Source organism: Mesoplodon densirostris, chromosome 9, assembly GCF_025265405.1.
Source record: "Mesoplodon densirostris isolate mMesDen1 chromosome 9, mMesDen1 primary haplotype, whole genome shotgun sequence".
Lineage (NCBI taxonomy): Eukaryota > Metazoa > Chordata > Mammalia > Artiodactyla > Ziphiidae > Mesoplodon > Mesoplodon densirostris.
In genome coordinates this window covers 65,944,285-65,961,121 of record NC_082669.1, presented here as the reverse complement: position 1 = coordinate 65,961,121, position 16,837 = coordinate 65,944,285, and the positions used below count along the sequence as shown (strand labels likewise).

Sequence of the window (16,837 nt, the reverse complement as noted above, 5' to 3'; positions counted from 1 at the left end):
ATATATATATATATATATATGAAAAATATATATGCATAATATGTAAACTATATTTTTTCATAGAGGAGAACACAGACATTGGATAGTGGGGGTTGGAAGGTGGGGATGCTCAAGAAGTATTTAATGAAAGACTAGAGTTAGAATAACTTAAGGATGTTCAAGGACCCAAGTGGGATGTAAGAAGATCTTCTGACAACTCGTGTTCCTGAACCATATGAAGTTTCAGAGAATGTTGTGTCCTCATATAGCTAGAGTGGCTTGCAGGGGCTGCTGAACAGAAAATTTAAATTCTAGCAGAGAAGACTGAATGAGGAGGAAGAATTAATTTAAAACTGTTTGGAAGTCAAGGGATTTGGTTATCTGGGCCACAAAGGTATGAAGGAGCCTGTCACAGGTTGGGTTCTCTGGAAGCAGGTGCTGAGATAAAGTTTGATATGAAAAATCTTCCTTAGAGAGAAAACAGATTTTTATCCCTAATGTTAATCAAGGTCCTATTCTGCCTACTCCAATCACGATGTACTCTTCACTGATTATTTAATCATCATCTACAGAGCTCCAGGAACATGACATGCCCAGTCCAGCTGGGTAAGTGACATGCTAAAAGTCACACAGGTGAGCCACAGGAAGATGGCAGGGTCGGCCTGGGGGAATCGGGAGGACTTGAAAACTTCTCCAGAAAGTTAATTGTAACTAGACCAATAACCTGAGGAATGTTTAGGAGATAGGCAGCCTATGTTTATCCAGGCCTTAATGAGAGTTAAGTGGGCTGTAATCCTTGAAACCAGAGTCGTAGAAGGAGGTAAACTAGATTTCCTTTACCTTCAAGTCAAACAGACATCATATTCATCAAGTATCTGAATCCACTCCTCCCGCTAATAATAGAGCAGGGGCGGTGAAAACAGTTACCTAGTCTAAGATACTATAATTAACCATTTGACTTTATCTACGAGGTTAAGAAAAAGAAACCAGTGGTAAGCTTTACCTTTTTATTTATACTTCATAATTCTGTTTTGTTCAGGGGGTCTAGCGGGCAACGTGGACACCAGTTTTCATTTTATAAGGAGAAAGGAGGTAGATTTCTCATCCTCTGGGGAGGAGTGCTTGTGAAAGTCAGGCAGATGAACTTAGCATTGCCTGCATGAGAGATTGATGGCTGGCTTCCCACTGCTCCGGAAGGAACTCAGATTCAGGGGTTCAGTGGAGCCCCTTTGCCCACCAGTGATTCCTTGGCTCCCTGCTGCTGGTGAGAACCTCTCAGGAGTTTGCAAATAAAATTTCTTCCTGTAGTTTCACTCTTTCCCACTTGGCAGGCTTTCTGTCGCTAATGGATCTGAAATTAATGGGTCCTTTCTCCCTTACTCCCTTGCATCTCTGACAAAGTCAGCACACTCTGGGGAACGGGGCAGGCGGTGAGTTAGTTATCACCTACAGCACAGGTCACAGGGCTGGGCCCAAGCTGCCATCCTCACACCCCATGGCTCTCCCATCAAGTGCCTGGAATTACATGGAAATAAATTCAGTGGACACTCACCATCTCTTTTAGATTTTATTCACAGAAATTTCTCCATTCATGGATGGAGCACGCCAACCATTTTTTGGGAGGCGTCCTCCAGGTGTGTATAAAATTCAGTTCAACCAACATAAATGGAGCAATTACTGTGAAGCACGCACAGCACACTGTGAGGTCTGGGTGTGGTTATCAGTGCAGTCAATCCTCTTTGGGCCAGAGGCTAATAACTTAGGATGAGGCTTATGTCATTTGCTCCCATTATTCGCAACTGGATTTGTCTTCGAGTTCCTTAACTTGCTAGAGTGGTGTATTGTGGTGGTGCTGAAGCTATGTATACCAGACTACCAGTGTCTGAATCCTGCTACGGCCATTTATTATCTATGCAACCTTAGGAAAGTAATTAAACTTCTCTGTGCCTCTCTCCTCATCTGTAAAACAAGAATAATGATTGTATCTCCATTTTACAGATAAGAAAACTGAGGCACAGATGAATTCAGTAGCCAGGTTAGGTAGGTGGCCTTGAATGCACCTAGAATAGTGCCTGGTACATGGAACACACTGACTGATCACTGTCGTTATCTCAGCTTCTCTTTCCTGGGCAACCCTTTGTAGACACTTGGAAGTAACGGCTACGGCACTCCAACAAGTTTCGCTTCCCCACCTCCTCCAGTATGAGGCTAAGTGACCCATGCAGGATTGAACTCTTGACCTCTGTAGGCTTAGCACCATGCCCTTGCCCACTGCCCGTCTTAGCAGGGGGGATGCAGGGCTACTAACTACCAAGCTATCAGTTCTAAAGGATGTCAATCCCCTTTGCTCCCTCATCGCAAATCCCTTCAAGATTTAAATATACCTTCTAAGTTGATCTGTTTCAAACATTTGCTTAAGAAATAAAAGAAGTCAAAGTGCCTGCTGCTTTACTCCAAGTTGAAAATGGAGATACCAGTCTCTTCCCCCACTGGTCCTGCATTCTATTCCCCCCAGGTTCTTTGCAAGGGAAAAAAAAATTATGTTGGCCACAGTTGCAATCAGCTTTAATTCATTCTTTATTGCTGCTCTGGTTTTGTGTTATTTGAGCTGGTTTAACTGTTAAAAGCGTTTCAAATGTTCACATGGTCTGCATTAGGTTACCGAATTAAAACAGGAACAGCCCACCAAATGTAGCTTTCTGAAATGCAAACCACATGAGTTTGATTTCTTTGTGGTATAACTTTAATTGGGTTCAGAGGTCTCTGAGACTTACCTGTCTATTTGCTCCGTGATGGCCTGATCCGATAAGACTAACTTAAAGGGGCTGAAGGATCCGAATTGCCTCAACTCTAGTTTCAGAACCCACACTGACCACACTACAGCTCCATCCCATTTATGACTCTCTAAACTCAGCAAGGTTGGAAATCCCTGCATACTCCCTCAGGGCATCTTCACTTGTTGTGCTAGCAAGTGTCTGGCACACCCAGAGCACACAGGTTCCACACACGAAGAGTTGGGAAATTGCTAATGTAGCATCAGCCACATGTCAGAATCGCTACTTTCCTCCACTCCCCACGGCCAGTGATGCCCATCATCTGTCCTTTTCTGACTCAATAAGAAGGCTTTAGGCTCAGATTGTCCCACTGTGGGTCTTTTGATGCCACTTTGTGGCCAGTCTTCCTTGGACGGTGTCCACCTTCTGGAACAGCTTTCACAGCTTCTAACTTTTCCTAAACTGGTCTCCCCTTATCACCTCTGAAGGCAGGTAGAAGCAGCAAGTAACTGTGGTTTAGTTCCTAGGAAGAGCTGAACTTGCCCCATGTAGGTTTCTGAGAAATAGCCACATGACCTAAGCGATCAACAGATATTTTCTGAGTGTTACCATACAAGCCCCCACAACACATGAGGCTTGGGAGGGAAGTAGGGAGCAAATTCAAATGAATGTGCAGCTGATCTAAGATGGGGGGCAGTGGAGCAGAGAAGCTAAGTGGGCTACTGAGTTTTAAGCCTGGCTGCTTGAAGGAATGGTATTGTGGTTGAGCACAAAAGAAACCACCTTGTGACTTCAGGCTGCAAAGAAAGGCCTGGGAACCGTGTGGAGGAAACATGATATCCTTTGGCTCTTGCTCTTCCCTTCCTAGGTAAGGCATGACCCCGGGGACACAAGATGGAGACACTGTGAGGAAAAGCCAATGATTATCCTGTCTGACACAGAAGTAGACATCTCAGTTGACACTAAATCATGCTCATTTCCGTTAAAACAGTGAGGAAAATACATTTTCAGTATTTCCTCAAAAATTCCTTGATCACACAAAAGATTCACTTTGGTAATCTGAAAACTGAAGATTACCAAATTAAAGTCTTTTGAATTAACTACACACCTATGCCCTTACCTCTAACCACACAGTGAGCTGGTATTTAGGTGGTAATAATGATACGAATTAATATCATTGAGCATGTACTATGTGCCAGATAACTTTCATCCATTATCTTATTGAATTATCACAACCTCAGATGGTAATATTATCCTCATTTTAACAGAAGAGGGAACAGATGCACTGAGCAATGCTTAAATATAACTTGTCCAAGGTCAGTGTGACTTGAGTTTGAATTTAGGCTCTATGATGCCAAAACTTGTGTCCCTTACCACCACATATACAACCTCTCCTATTGTTGCAGCAACAAGGGACCAAAGAAAAAGTTAGTGAATACAGAGGTGGTAGAAGGAGCTGTTAGTCTGTCTACAAAGTGAGGCCTTTAATATGTAAGCCTCACACACTCCTTTTCTCTTCCTGCCCCTTTCAGACTAGAACAGATATTGCCAGGTAAGAAAAACTTATGGGAATACTCACCACCTAAATATGCTAATCTTGGATATTACAGAATCTTTTTTTTAATCTTCATGATTAGTTACTGATAATGAGAAAAACTAGAAAAGAAAATGATATCCTACATTAAATGTGGCCATTAACATACTTAGGATCTGTGCAGTTTACTCTTTAAAAACTTCAACGACAGAAAAAGAACCATAACTAAATAAGGAATTCTATTTAGTGATATAGATGCTGAAGTGGTTAGGGGTAAAATGACTGAGTCTGCAACTTACTTTGAAAGGCATCAAAAAAATAAGAACGACTTATGGATGGATAGAGAGACAGATAAATCTACAAATATATGATAAAGCAAGTATAGTGAAATGGTTATTGTAGAATCTAGGTGGTAAATAAATAATTCTTGAAGCTTCTTATGTTTGAAAATTCTCATAATAGAATGTCAGGGGGAAAGTGACCATAAAGTGAGGCTCACATTTCTAGGCTGCTAGTTTCCTGACACCACACTTGAGTCATTTAGAAAGCTGGGTGGGCAGGTGAGAAGAGAGAGACTACATCCCCAGTAAGAAAGCCAGCAGCAGCTAAGAATTAGGTTGTCCCTTCCAGGGAAAAGAGTGGCTTGGAGAATAACTCGACCATTTGTAGACCAGATCCACAGTCTTGAGAAAGACTCATGCCAAGAGAAAACAAAACTCAAAAGAATAGGTAAGAAAATACAGTGGAGGCAAAGAGAAGATGCCAGATTTCAACATCACTGCACCCTGTACCACAGGTACAGCTGGAAATGAAACTAGAACTGTAAACGGTATTTTTTGGTTTTACAACCTAGACTTAGAAGGCTTGTGTACCTTCAGAAAAAAAAAAAAAAAGGTCCCTGATAAGAGTTAGCTGAATGAATGAATGATGAATATTTTGTTGAATGGTAATGTAATGAAGAAGATAAAAACACTCGGGCAACTTATTCTCTCTCCTATTGACCTCTTACTGTTTAAATTAAGAAACTTGGCATATACATGATGTCTCTTTTCGACAACTTTATACCCACATGTATAAGCACACTTTCAGTGGTATATAGTCTTCTATATTATGTAGCATGTTGGGTGTTGCAGGAGATACACCACAATCTTTGTTTTAAGAACTTACAGCCTAGAGGGAGAGACAAACACCAGGTAACTATAAGACAAGGTCTGATATAGTAAATGCCACAAACAACAGAGAGGTCCTATCTAGTTTAATTAAGGTCTGACTTACAATATAGGTCCTGCATACCGTATTCAAGTCACCGAAACACTACTGCTATATATAGGAAATGGCCCCATCCTAGAGTAGATGTGATCCAAGACATCAGAGGCCAAAATTAGAACTTGGTACTGCAAATCAGCCCTCTGGAGGGCCTGAGGTGTTTTCTCTATTTTTAATTGGAAAGGGTGGAATTATCCCTTTGTGTCAAGAACTTGAGATTTCACAGAGGGGCCAGGCCTGCCCAAAATAGCCTTGGAGTCCTGATCTGGAGTAAAGAGGCCTTGTAGCATCCTTAGGTGCACTAATCAATGTCACTGGACAGGTGCTGGTGAAACCAGGTGATGGAAAAGTAGTCAGGAACTGGATAGGAAAAAGACTAAGTCAGTGCCCATGAAGAAATTTTAGGTATTGAGAAGGAGGTAATGTTTTCCACCTAAGGGCATCCAGTTGGAGACTGGTTGGAGCTGGTTCTCGTTTTATAACCTCTCGACACATGTGTGTAGTCAAGGCTGAATTTAAAACCTATACCGTGAACCTTAGGAAAATAAACCACATTAAACAAGCACAAATTGAAAATATTACACAAGAGATTTCACAGGAAATTGGCCCAAATTTAGCCTCGCTCTTTATGTATTTAAGCCTCTTATTCGCTGCTTAGAACTTTATATCAAGATGTTAATGAGCCTGCCCTCCCTCCCACCCCCTCAGTCCACCTCCACAATGGCCTGCTTAGTTTTACAAAACTTATTTTTTTTTAATTCCCAAAGAATCCTGCTACCTTTGGCCTACTCTTTCAGTGCTCATAAACACATGTTCCAAAACAGTATGCTGATGATATACAGTACCAATGATTAGATGAAGTTGAACGTATACCTAAAAAAATCCACTGCAGAGCCAAAAACAAGCTTCATTTCTCTCCTAAAAGTTGATGACTCCTATAGAAGTGCTCTCCTACAGAAGTGCTCCGTGCTGGCAGACTCAGACACTGATTTTACTTAAAAGATGATAGCAATCATGACAAGAGTCATTAGCAGCAAACTATTTCAGTGTCTTTCCATCTCATTGAGAATATTCTCACACTGCTTTCCTTTCTTCCACAGATTTTGTGTTTGTTTGTTTTTAATACTGTTGTACTGTGCTTTCTGTAAGTCTCTGTAAGTCCTTTTTTGGAATAAAGTCAAGTGTAGATAAATAACTGAACTATTTAGAATCCTATGGATTTAATAATCCACCTTTTACAATAACATTTGAGCTGATCTTATGTATGATTCGTCACGTAGTAAGAGGCCCACTGCCAGAAGCCAGGGCTGGACCACTCTCTCCACTTTGGGTCTGGTTTTCTGCCATCAGAAATGCCCTGTGGGGTGCTGCCAGGACACTCCAGACTGCAGCCCTTCCCAGCCAGGCAGTTGAAAGGTGAGAAAAGTGATGCCAGACCAGAGGTAGTTTTGTGGGATGGACAAAACATGCCCTGAGGCCATGCTGGGCTGTCCCATTCTTTCCCACTTGTTGCCACCAGCCAGAATGTGATTATTACTGGTTTGCTTACAAATCAGTTTTTAGAAAACTTAGTAAATGAAAACTTATTTTGTATTGAGGTTGGACTTTTTAAATCATTTCAAAGTCTGCGATTCATGATGCCTTCCTGCTTCTCTTTTTCATGCCAGAGAAAAATGTTTGCTGGTGAAAGTGATCAAATTATCCTGACCCTGTTCTTCACCCTAATCATTCTCTACTTCTGATGGAAGTTATAAAGCACAAAAGGATAGAATAAGCCACACGAAGAGTTCCATTGTTATGTCTCAGCTGGGGAGAGGCAGGAGTTGTCAGAGGGCTGACAGGAACAATTATCCCATTGCTTTTACTGGTCTGAACTGCGGGAAGTTTCTTCACAGTTATTATTTGACGAAAATTATCAGAACATCTTGGATCCCTCCCAGAGTTCTGAGCAGCTCCAGGGAACTCTCTGCTTCCTCCCCTCTCCTCCTGCCATAACGGCCACCGCGCTCATCTATGGGGCTTTTTCACCAGGACTGGGAGAGGAACCCACGTTTGGAAAACACCCAACCAGAGTTCCGACCAATAAGGATGAAGATCACAAAAAGCATGAGCTAGAGGAGGTGTCACAACACGTCACCTCAGTGGTTTGGCCAGGGGAACTGCTTCAGTTTTCAGGTTTATTAAAAATATTAAGGAATCGGGCTTCCCTGGTGGCACAGTGGTTGAGAGTCCGCCTGCCAATGCAGGGGACACGGGTTCGTGCCCCAGTCTGGGAAGATCCCACATGCCGCGGAGCAGCTAGGCCCATGAGCCATGGCCGCTGAGCCTGCGCATACGGAGCCTGTGCTCTGCAACGGGAGAGGCCCGCGTACGGCAAAAAAAAAAAGAAAAAAAAGGAATCGAGGTGACATAGTGATTTGATGAGCCCATGAAGAGAAAGAAAACCCAGAATCACTCTAGATCTAAAAAAACGCAAAGTTCCTAAGGTGTGAAAATTCAAACAAAGCTGCTAAGTAAGAGGGGGGGGGGATGCGAAGGGCAAGAAGAGCCCTCGTTTCTTTACACTGAGGAGTGAATAAACTTCCCCGATTGCAAACAAGAAATTTGCTAATGCTGAGTCAGTGTCAGTCTAGTCCCACCTTCACAGGGATCTATAGCTGGCAAACCCTGCTCAGTGATGGACTCACACAGATATCTGTCTACTTGGTTTTCACGCCCTCCCATCCGGGCTCTCGCTCTGGGTGGTCATCTCATACCACCTCGCCTCCCGACACAATTCTGGCGGTGGGCTTTATTGGATTTCTCAGAGCATTAGGTTTCTTGGAGCATATAAACTCCAGGATTTTTCCTTTAAATCACTCAGAGCCAGAGTTGGAGGCAGAAGGATGCTTCAAAAAGAATTAAGAAAAGTTAACAGATCAAAAGAACAGTGCTGCCACATAAGCTACTTCCTTTTCCAAAAACATGTATTAGGAGAACAGCAGCTCAAACCCTGATCAGTCATGAAAATGAGCACCAGCCCGCGGGCTGAAGGGCTGAAAGGAATTAGGTACCACCTAAAAGAAATCGCTTGGTGATTAAGCTCACTGTCTAAAGAAACGCGCGCACACACACACACACACACACACTACACACAGGAAAACAAAACCAAAAAACCCATCACCCTGGACTGTCCTTCCTCAGACCAGTCATGGGTGACCTTGCCTTCAATGTTCAGGGAATGTCATTAGCTGCTAAAAACTTCTGGAAGGCTGAGTGTAAAAGCCCCTATAGCTACGTGCATTGTTGATCTTCCCTCCGTTGCAAACTACAGAGTAGACAGCTTAATTAACAAAAAGTGTAGACTTCAGAATCCGGCAGATACCACTGAGCAGAGAATGCATGGCTAAAGAAAACTCTCCCCTGTTCCCCTCAAAGTGGATTTTATGGCAGTACAGGTTTGAAGCCCAGGTAAAATGCATCTCTAATAATATCTTTCATTGGAATATATTAACGGGGGGTCTGTTTGATGGAGAGCAGTCCTCTTTATTCCCTTTCTGTACAAATGGAGATTTGGGGGTGTCCCACCAAACAGGTCCCGACTCCAAGATACCACTACTCCAGAGAGTAGTTTTATTTTTATTCCTAGTTAGCTTTTTTCTCTTAATGTTTTTATCCATACATCTGTTACAGTTGAATAAAAGGAGAATGGAGTAAGAGATTTTTTTTTTTACCACAATTCTGTTGGCAAAACAAACAGGTCCATAATTACACGAAGACACATGTATTAGTTTCCTAGGGCTGTCATAACAAATTACCACAGACTGGGTGGCTTAAAAACAACAGAAATTGATTCTCTCACAGTTCTGGAGGTTAGACGTCGGAAGTCAAGGTGTCACAGGGTTGGTTCCTTCTGGAGGCTCTGAGGGAGGATCTGCTCCCCGGCTCTCTCCCGGCTGCTGCAGCTGCTGACAAACCTTATCTTTCCTTGGCTTGCGGCTGCATCACTGCAGTCTGTGCCTGTGCCATCCCATGGCATCCTCCTGGTGTCTCCACGTGGCCTTCTCATAAGGACACCAATCATCAGGTTTAGGGCCCCCCAGAAGCCAGTATAACCTCATCTTAACTTGATTACATCTGCAAAGATCCTATTTGCAAATAAGGTCACATTCTGATGCAGCCGGGGTTAGGAGTTCAACAGGTCTTTTGGGGGGATGCAATTCGACTCACAACAACACACGTACCATGGTTAAAGGTGGAAATAACTGAGGCTTGCCTATGAGACAGGCCATGCTGGGCCTGCGAAGGAGGAAGAAGTAAGGGATTATCCTAGGGACGGAGGCTTCCAAGGAAGTTGCCTTTATACTACTCTAGGTATGCTGAGGGGCAGAGATCAGGCTGGACTGTGGGAGGGGTGAAATTGTGAAGAGAGAAAACATACTAGTAAAATCCTAGAGAGCTAAACTGAATCAGGCAAAGAGAGGAGATCTGCAGACTGAAGGTGGACGGGCGACGCAAGGGCGTCTGGGGTCCTCGGTCCATTGGTGCTGCCTCTCTGGCCCTCCTGGGTCTCAGAGCCTCAGACCTTGTGATCCCAAGTGTTACTGCATCTGCCTAGAAGAGTGAACTGAAACAGTACAATTTCCCCTGTGGTTGTTCTACCTTTTGCTGAGAGATTCAAATGGATAGATTTCCATGAAGTCTTTATGTTTTCCTTTTGACAATTTTCTTCCCTCCCATCCAGTTGCTAAAAGTTCTTTCATGGCTTATTCCCCTCACCACCCCCTCACTTCAGAAACCACAGCTTGTTTCTCCAATCTCATTTACCTCTACAATGGCGAACGTATCACTACTTCTCTGGGGAAGTGGTCTTCAAGATGGTGCCTGCATTAGCACATCCAAGAATTCACTTTTTCTCTCCTAGTACATATACAGAAAAGAATCTCCTAAGCCTGTAGTTTTCAAACTGTTTTCTTGCTATAGAACTCTTTATCAAGAGAAATGTTTATGTAGAAACTCAACTAAGTGAATAAATGCAGAACTGCTCTGGGTGAGGGGGTACCTGGGAGATGGGGTGCCCTGCCCACCTGGCCAATTGCCACAACCCTCGCCTTTGGCAGCCCCTGAATGGTTGAGTGGATTCTAGTATTCTAATAATTCATCTTTATAACATGGCACATAGACATCACATGATAATGTGCTGGGATCTACCTGCTCATCTTTTATACCAGGCAGTCATTTAAAAAAAAAAAAGGGGGGGCTTCCCTGGTGGCGCAGTGGTTGAGAATCTGCCTGCCAATGCAGGGGACACGGGTTCAAGCCCTGGTCTAGGAAGATCCCACATGCCGCGGAGCAACTAGACCTGTGAGCCACAACTACTGAGCCTGCGCGTCTGGAGCCTGTGCTCCGCAACAAGAGAGGCCACGATAGTGAGAGGCCCACGCACTGCGATGAAGAGTGGCCCCCCCGCTTGCCGCAACTAGAGAAAGCCCTTACACAGAAACGAAGACCCAACACTGCCATAAATAAATAAACAAATAAAAAATAAAAATAAAGGAATTCCCTTTAAAAAAAAAAAGGAGAAATCTCTGCGCAGCTGAGAAAACAACTATTTCCCTGGTGTTGTCATATGGCAGACTGTGATGTCACCTCTTCTCCCTTGGGGTCTGCCATCTAATGTGACTTTTGTCTCTGACAGTACACAGTTCTGTTTGGAAGCTCCCCAAAACTCACCACACACCTCATTCGGAACAATTAACAAAATTTTCAAGCTCTTTTCATTGCTTGACTGTAGAAAAGGACTCAAAATTAAGCCAATTAACGGAGAGACAACATTTAGTAGAAGAAACATCAGACCCATCAGTATAGAAACCAATGTAACAACAATTAGATTTTGTAAAACTCCAGAGAAATTCATTATGAAGGATCAAATGCTTTCTATAGAAAGAAATATACTGAAAACAAGCACTTTCTATCCTAAGACTAAAAAGGACTTGGTACAACAGGATCTTTGAATAAAAAAGTAACAATGAGGTGTATTAGGACCGATATAAATAATATACTCCACAGGGCTTTGTAAAAAAGCAGTTCCTTGTGAAGGTTACCATTGAAAATGAACAGGTTAATGGTCCATCTTTATTAAACTCCATGCAGGTGGAGGCCAATTTCCCTGGCCTTTCTCTACCCCTAAATTCCTAGAACAAATGAAAAAGCGGCAATTCTACACTCGCAGGAAATCTTACCTGAAGACGAGCTTTACTACTACTGAGAAAGTGCTGGATTTCTTTTTCTCTACAGCACCATTTTGCCATCTTTTATGAAAACTCAGACAGGAATGCTCCTTTGTAATATTTTCCCCACTGAACAGTTTTCATACATATATTATCCAAGACCACAAATCCCTGGAAATCACTACAGTGGAACTTTCACTTGTTTCTCGTTTGTACAGAGGTATTCACCCAAGGAACCCATTTAATGGAGTGTAATAACAAAGAAATCTCTTTTCAATGCCTAGGACAGGGGAGAGGTTCTTGTCACTCACCCCATACAGGCACCACATCTGGGAGAAGGCGGGTACCCAGTTGCCTCCATTCCCGACCGATTGAGGAATATTTATTTGGAAGACATGGTGCCTGGCCTAGTGCCCAGCAGGGCTGCCCTGGTCTTCCCTGACCCTGTCTAGGAATCACAGGTGGTTTTGGGATGGAGGACAGACCATTTGGGTGTCTGGAGACAAAGTCAACATTCACTCAATTGTGTTGGGTCTGACACATCGAATGGAAGCTATTGGATTTTTTTCCTTCTTCTGATTCAGCAGTTTTGAGGAGGCTCTTGAGGGGTCTGATTCAGCAGCTATTGCTACAAACTTCCACTCTGGAAGGAATAGGTTAAGGGGAGGGGACAGACCCCCACGCGGGAGGGTGTGGGCTCTTCTCTTTAAGTGCTCGCCGGCCTGTGACTGGTATAGACTTTGGCAAGAAACCCACAAAGTCTTATAGGAAAAACAACGTCTGGAAGAACATCTTGTCATGCTCTTTTTTCTTTAATGACTCAGTGAACCTTTCCGCCGAGAACAGCTTCTGTTGTGAGGGCTCCATGGTTCAAAATACCTGATCACATTCTATCTGAGGTCCCTAAGGAGGGCGGAGGGGATACCCGTGGCACAGCTATTTCAAAATGATAAGGCAAAAGGATGAGGAAACAGTACAGAATCTGGAATCTGGAGAGTCCGTGGGCAAGCAGGCGAAACAAATCAGGAAAAAATCAAGTTAAGGTTGTAACTATTCTGCCTCCTAAATGAGCTTGCTGCCTTGCCATTGGGTGTTCCTGCTGTTCTTCTGCTTTTCCCTCTTGTACCATTTCAAGCCCAGCCTCTAACTGAAGACCCATCTTATTACTTATTTTTCTATTTTTAATTAAAGGAAGAGAGTGGCATGAAAAGAATGCTCATCTCCAGACTTGAGAAAAGCCAAGAATTCTGGCATCCAATCAAAAAAGCTGTCTGAGTGCAGGCGCTCATTCACGCTGGTTTTGTATCTGATAAACTTTTCATTCAATTTGAAGCTCGATGTGTCTGAAATACAATGAAGTGAACCAAGCAAAGGATGTCGTCCAAACATGTTGAAGCACTTGTGGGTGAATACTCAGCCTTTGTGTGCTTCGGCTCCTGTGAGAAGCCCTCAGTCTCAGGCAGGCTCCAAATTGCCAACTCAATGAGGCAAATAATAATTATTCCTAATGGCAATAATAATTATGGAACGCAGTGGACCCAATATAAGGTTGGCTGTCTGTGGCTTCAGTGGGGCAGCCAAAGTTTCACACACTCTTTTTATAAAAATCAACCTCTCCCCCACCACTCTCTCTCTCTCTCTCTCTCTCTCTCTCTCTCTCTCTCACACACACACACACACACACACACACACACACACACACAAAAACATACATGCGCATTTTTCAAAAGAGATCTGGACAAAGTCACTCCTCTGGTTTCCTGCTAAGTGCTTGACTACAGAGCTAAATTAAATAAATAGCAGCTATCCACACAATGAGGGGGGATTGGGACACTTTGAGTAATTGACACCACACACACACACACACACACACACACACACAATCTAAAAGGAAAATCTCTTATTTTCCTTTTTGTTAAAAGTTTTAAGCTTTCTCCAATTCCAGACTTTTAGCCAGAGCCATGGCCAAATGGCAGACATGAATAATTTGAGGTATTCCTCCTTTCTTTCTAGGGGAGACAGGAATTAAAGAGGGAGGAAAGAGGGAGACAGGAAGAAGAGAAAGTCAGGGTTCTAGATGAGTGCCCTGCCACCCCCATTTCACTTCAGTTATGAATCAGAATCTCCCAGTAGATCAAATCCTTCTTTGGTGAAGCCCCAAGCCCATGGTTAGTGCCACAGCCAGTTTTCTATGAGATATTCACCCTGTTCCGCACAGGGAGGGAGCCACCCCCTGAGGTGGCGTTCTCTCTCCCCGACTCTAGAATCTGGCTGTCACCACCCTCCAGGGACCTCCACATTAGCACTTAAGTATCTCACCCCACACGCCAGTGATGTCAAGGTGTCAGAGAAATAAAAAGTGGCTACTCCTGAAAACATAATTCATCAACCAAATGGTCATTTTCTAGATAATGAGGAATTGTTTCAGTTTTCTGAAAACTAGATTAAGGGCCTAACGCAAAGCTATATGAGTTTTTTTCTTTTTTAATCTTATTATGCTTGTTAGTCTCTGTGACTATTCTTTAAAAGTGGCTCCAAGGTGCTGGCGTAGTTTATTGTCATGTAAGAGGGGGGTTATAAAGGACATGCAGGGCATTATGAAAAACCATGCTTTGTGGAATACCCCTGGAAAATTTCTTCAAGAGTTTTGAATAAGGTTATATACATGTCAAATGGCCTAAATGATGTTCCAGTAAAGAAAAGTATTATGAAATGTGTGTACACATATACACCAGGCACACACACACAATTTTCATTTGGATGCAACCGGAGATTAAAATTCTCCAGTCTCGGGCTTCCCTGGTGGCGCAAGTGGTTGAGAGTCCGCCTGCCGATGCAGGGGACACGGGTTCATGCCCCGGTCCGGGAAGATCCCACATGCCGCGGAGCGGCTGGGCCCGTGAGCCATGGCCGCTGAGCCTGCGCGTCCGGAGCCTGTGCTCCGCAACGGGAGAGGTCACAGCAGTGAGAGGCCCGTGTACCACACACACGCACACACACAAAATTCCCCAGTCTCCTTTAATAATATACAATTTGGTTCAGATTATTTTTAAATTCATTCTTTCTATGTTTTAGAGAGGCTGTGATTTGAAACATGTAACTATAAAGTTGCATTTTTGTCTAATTTTGTCATTAAAAATACACCCTGACTCAATATAGGGTTATAGAAAGCTTCAGGGGTAGACTTTGGTTTCACTGAGTTTGCAGGCTCATCAAATGGCGTCACTCATACTACCCAAATAATACTGAAGTGGAAGCAGTCTCCAGTTCTCTTCAATCTAGCACTTTACTGCTTATCTCTTCAAGTATTCAATTTGAGCAAAACTCTGGGAAAAGTGAGAAGAAATGTCACACTAAGCAGTGATCCCTAAGAATCTGCCAAACGCTTGGCCGCCAGCCCTTACAGATGCTGAGAATGCCATTGTGCATTTGACAAGTGTTCAGTGGCTTGGTGACTTGGGGATGGGTGTTTGTTGTGGCAGTCGTCATTATGATTGTTTGTGTAGAAATGTTTATTGGTTTTATGGACTGAAAATAATAGATCGGAGGTCAGCTGTAAAGTGCTGTGTATTTATTTGGCTTATGAATTACCATATCGGAACCAATATATGACGAGTATACTCAGGAAGTCATTTCTAGCATTTCAAAGATGTCTGGGGCCATCTGTTCTCTGCAAAGACCTGCAACTCTGTAAAAAGCAACCCAAGCACATTCCAGCATGTCTGTACCCCACACTCACCAGGGTCCTATCATTTTACAGACTTTACCGGTCTATTCACCAGCCAAAATGCACTTTGCCAAAGCAGGGGGAACTATAAAACTCCAAGTTCTTTTAAATGTGTCTGGTACCATTAAGAATGTTTATTACTCTATAGAAATTTTACAGTTGATATTTACCAAAAGCACAACATACTCGGTAAATAGATTACTAGATTGTCTGCTAAATGTGGCGTATCTGCTTTATGAAATTTTTTCTTCCATAATCTCTACCAGCCAAACAGTGCTGTGGCAGAGTGTTAGTCATGATAAGGAAACAAACATGTTCCTAAGAGCTAGAAAAGGGCACTTGTTAGACAATCTAGTTTCATTCTTTCATTTTATAAGATGGAAAAGTAGGGCCCAGAGAGGTCAAGGGGTTGTGAGTGGTGGAGTCAGAACTACCAGCCAGGTTCTCAATCTCTAGCAATGGCATTGCACTGTCTCACTGAAATAGGATTCCATTTGTATGTAACTGAAACTTAACATAAGGATTCCCTTTATATCCAAAATCCAAGACCAAATTGGGTATTTATGTGATATTCTCATCCAACCAAAGGTATAAAGGTCCACAGAGTTTGTATCATCTTTAACTAAATCCTCCATAAAAAGGCTATAAAAAATAATGGTAAAGAAAATCCATTTGGACTAATATTACTGAAAAACACATATGAGAGAACCTATTGAATCCTTTATCTTTTAAATCCTAAAATGTTCAATTATGTGAATACATAGTATTGCAATGGGCACCACAGGTTATCTGCAGTTCTTCTCTTTTAACTCAGAAACTACTTGTCAATCAGTTCAGACAAGAGTTATTTATGCTTTATGAGACATATAGTCTGTAAGAATATGAAAGTTACAAATAATCAGAAATGCTCCCTGGGACACTGCCATGTTACAAGCACATGCTCAGTCTTCAAAAAAGCAAAGTGTACTCCCAGTTGCAAAGGACCAGCTCTGCTTTATCAGGTTCATTTCTCCTAACATGCTCACCTTGGAGAGCGTTGCACACACCAGTCATTTTCCCAAGTTACTAAACCTTTTGGTGTTCTTCAAGGAATAATTACGCTTAGCTCTGGGACTCTTTCTAAACACAACACTGGGACTCACGTAAACCTACAGCGGTGAGCCAGCTAGGCTTTCGTGCTTCTGGCCCTGAAAACAGAAAATACTGAGCCAATCCCCATGTAGGAACTCTGACAAGTACAGAAAGGTGCAGTTAATCATTTCATTTTATATTATGGGAAATATGTATCCTCAACTCCCAGTATTTAGTTATTTGGCATCTTATCCAAGGCTTACCCCTAGGAAAACAC

General features: G+C 42.8%; 1 protein-coding gene and 1 pseudogene across 5 annotated transcripts in view; one reads left to right on the top strand and one right to left on the bottom strand.

Moving 5' to 3' along the window:
* Nucleotides 1-11,290, top strand: part of LOC132496412 (small ribosomal subunit protein uS5-like) — a 44,999-nt pseudogene extending 33,709 nt beyond the window's left edge.
* CREB5 (cAMP responsive element binding protein 5) overlaps nucleotides 1-16,837 on the bottom strand; it is a 412,989-nt gene that overhangs the window by 225,307 nt on the left and 170,845 nt on the right. The gene's annotated exons all lie outside the window — the stretch shown is intronic.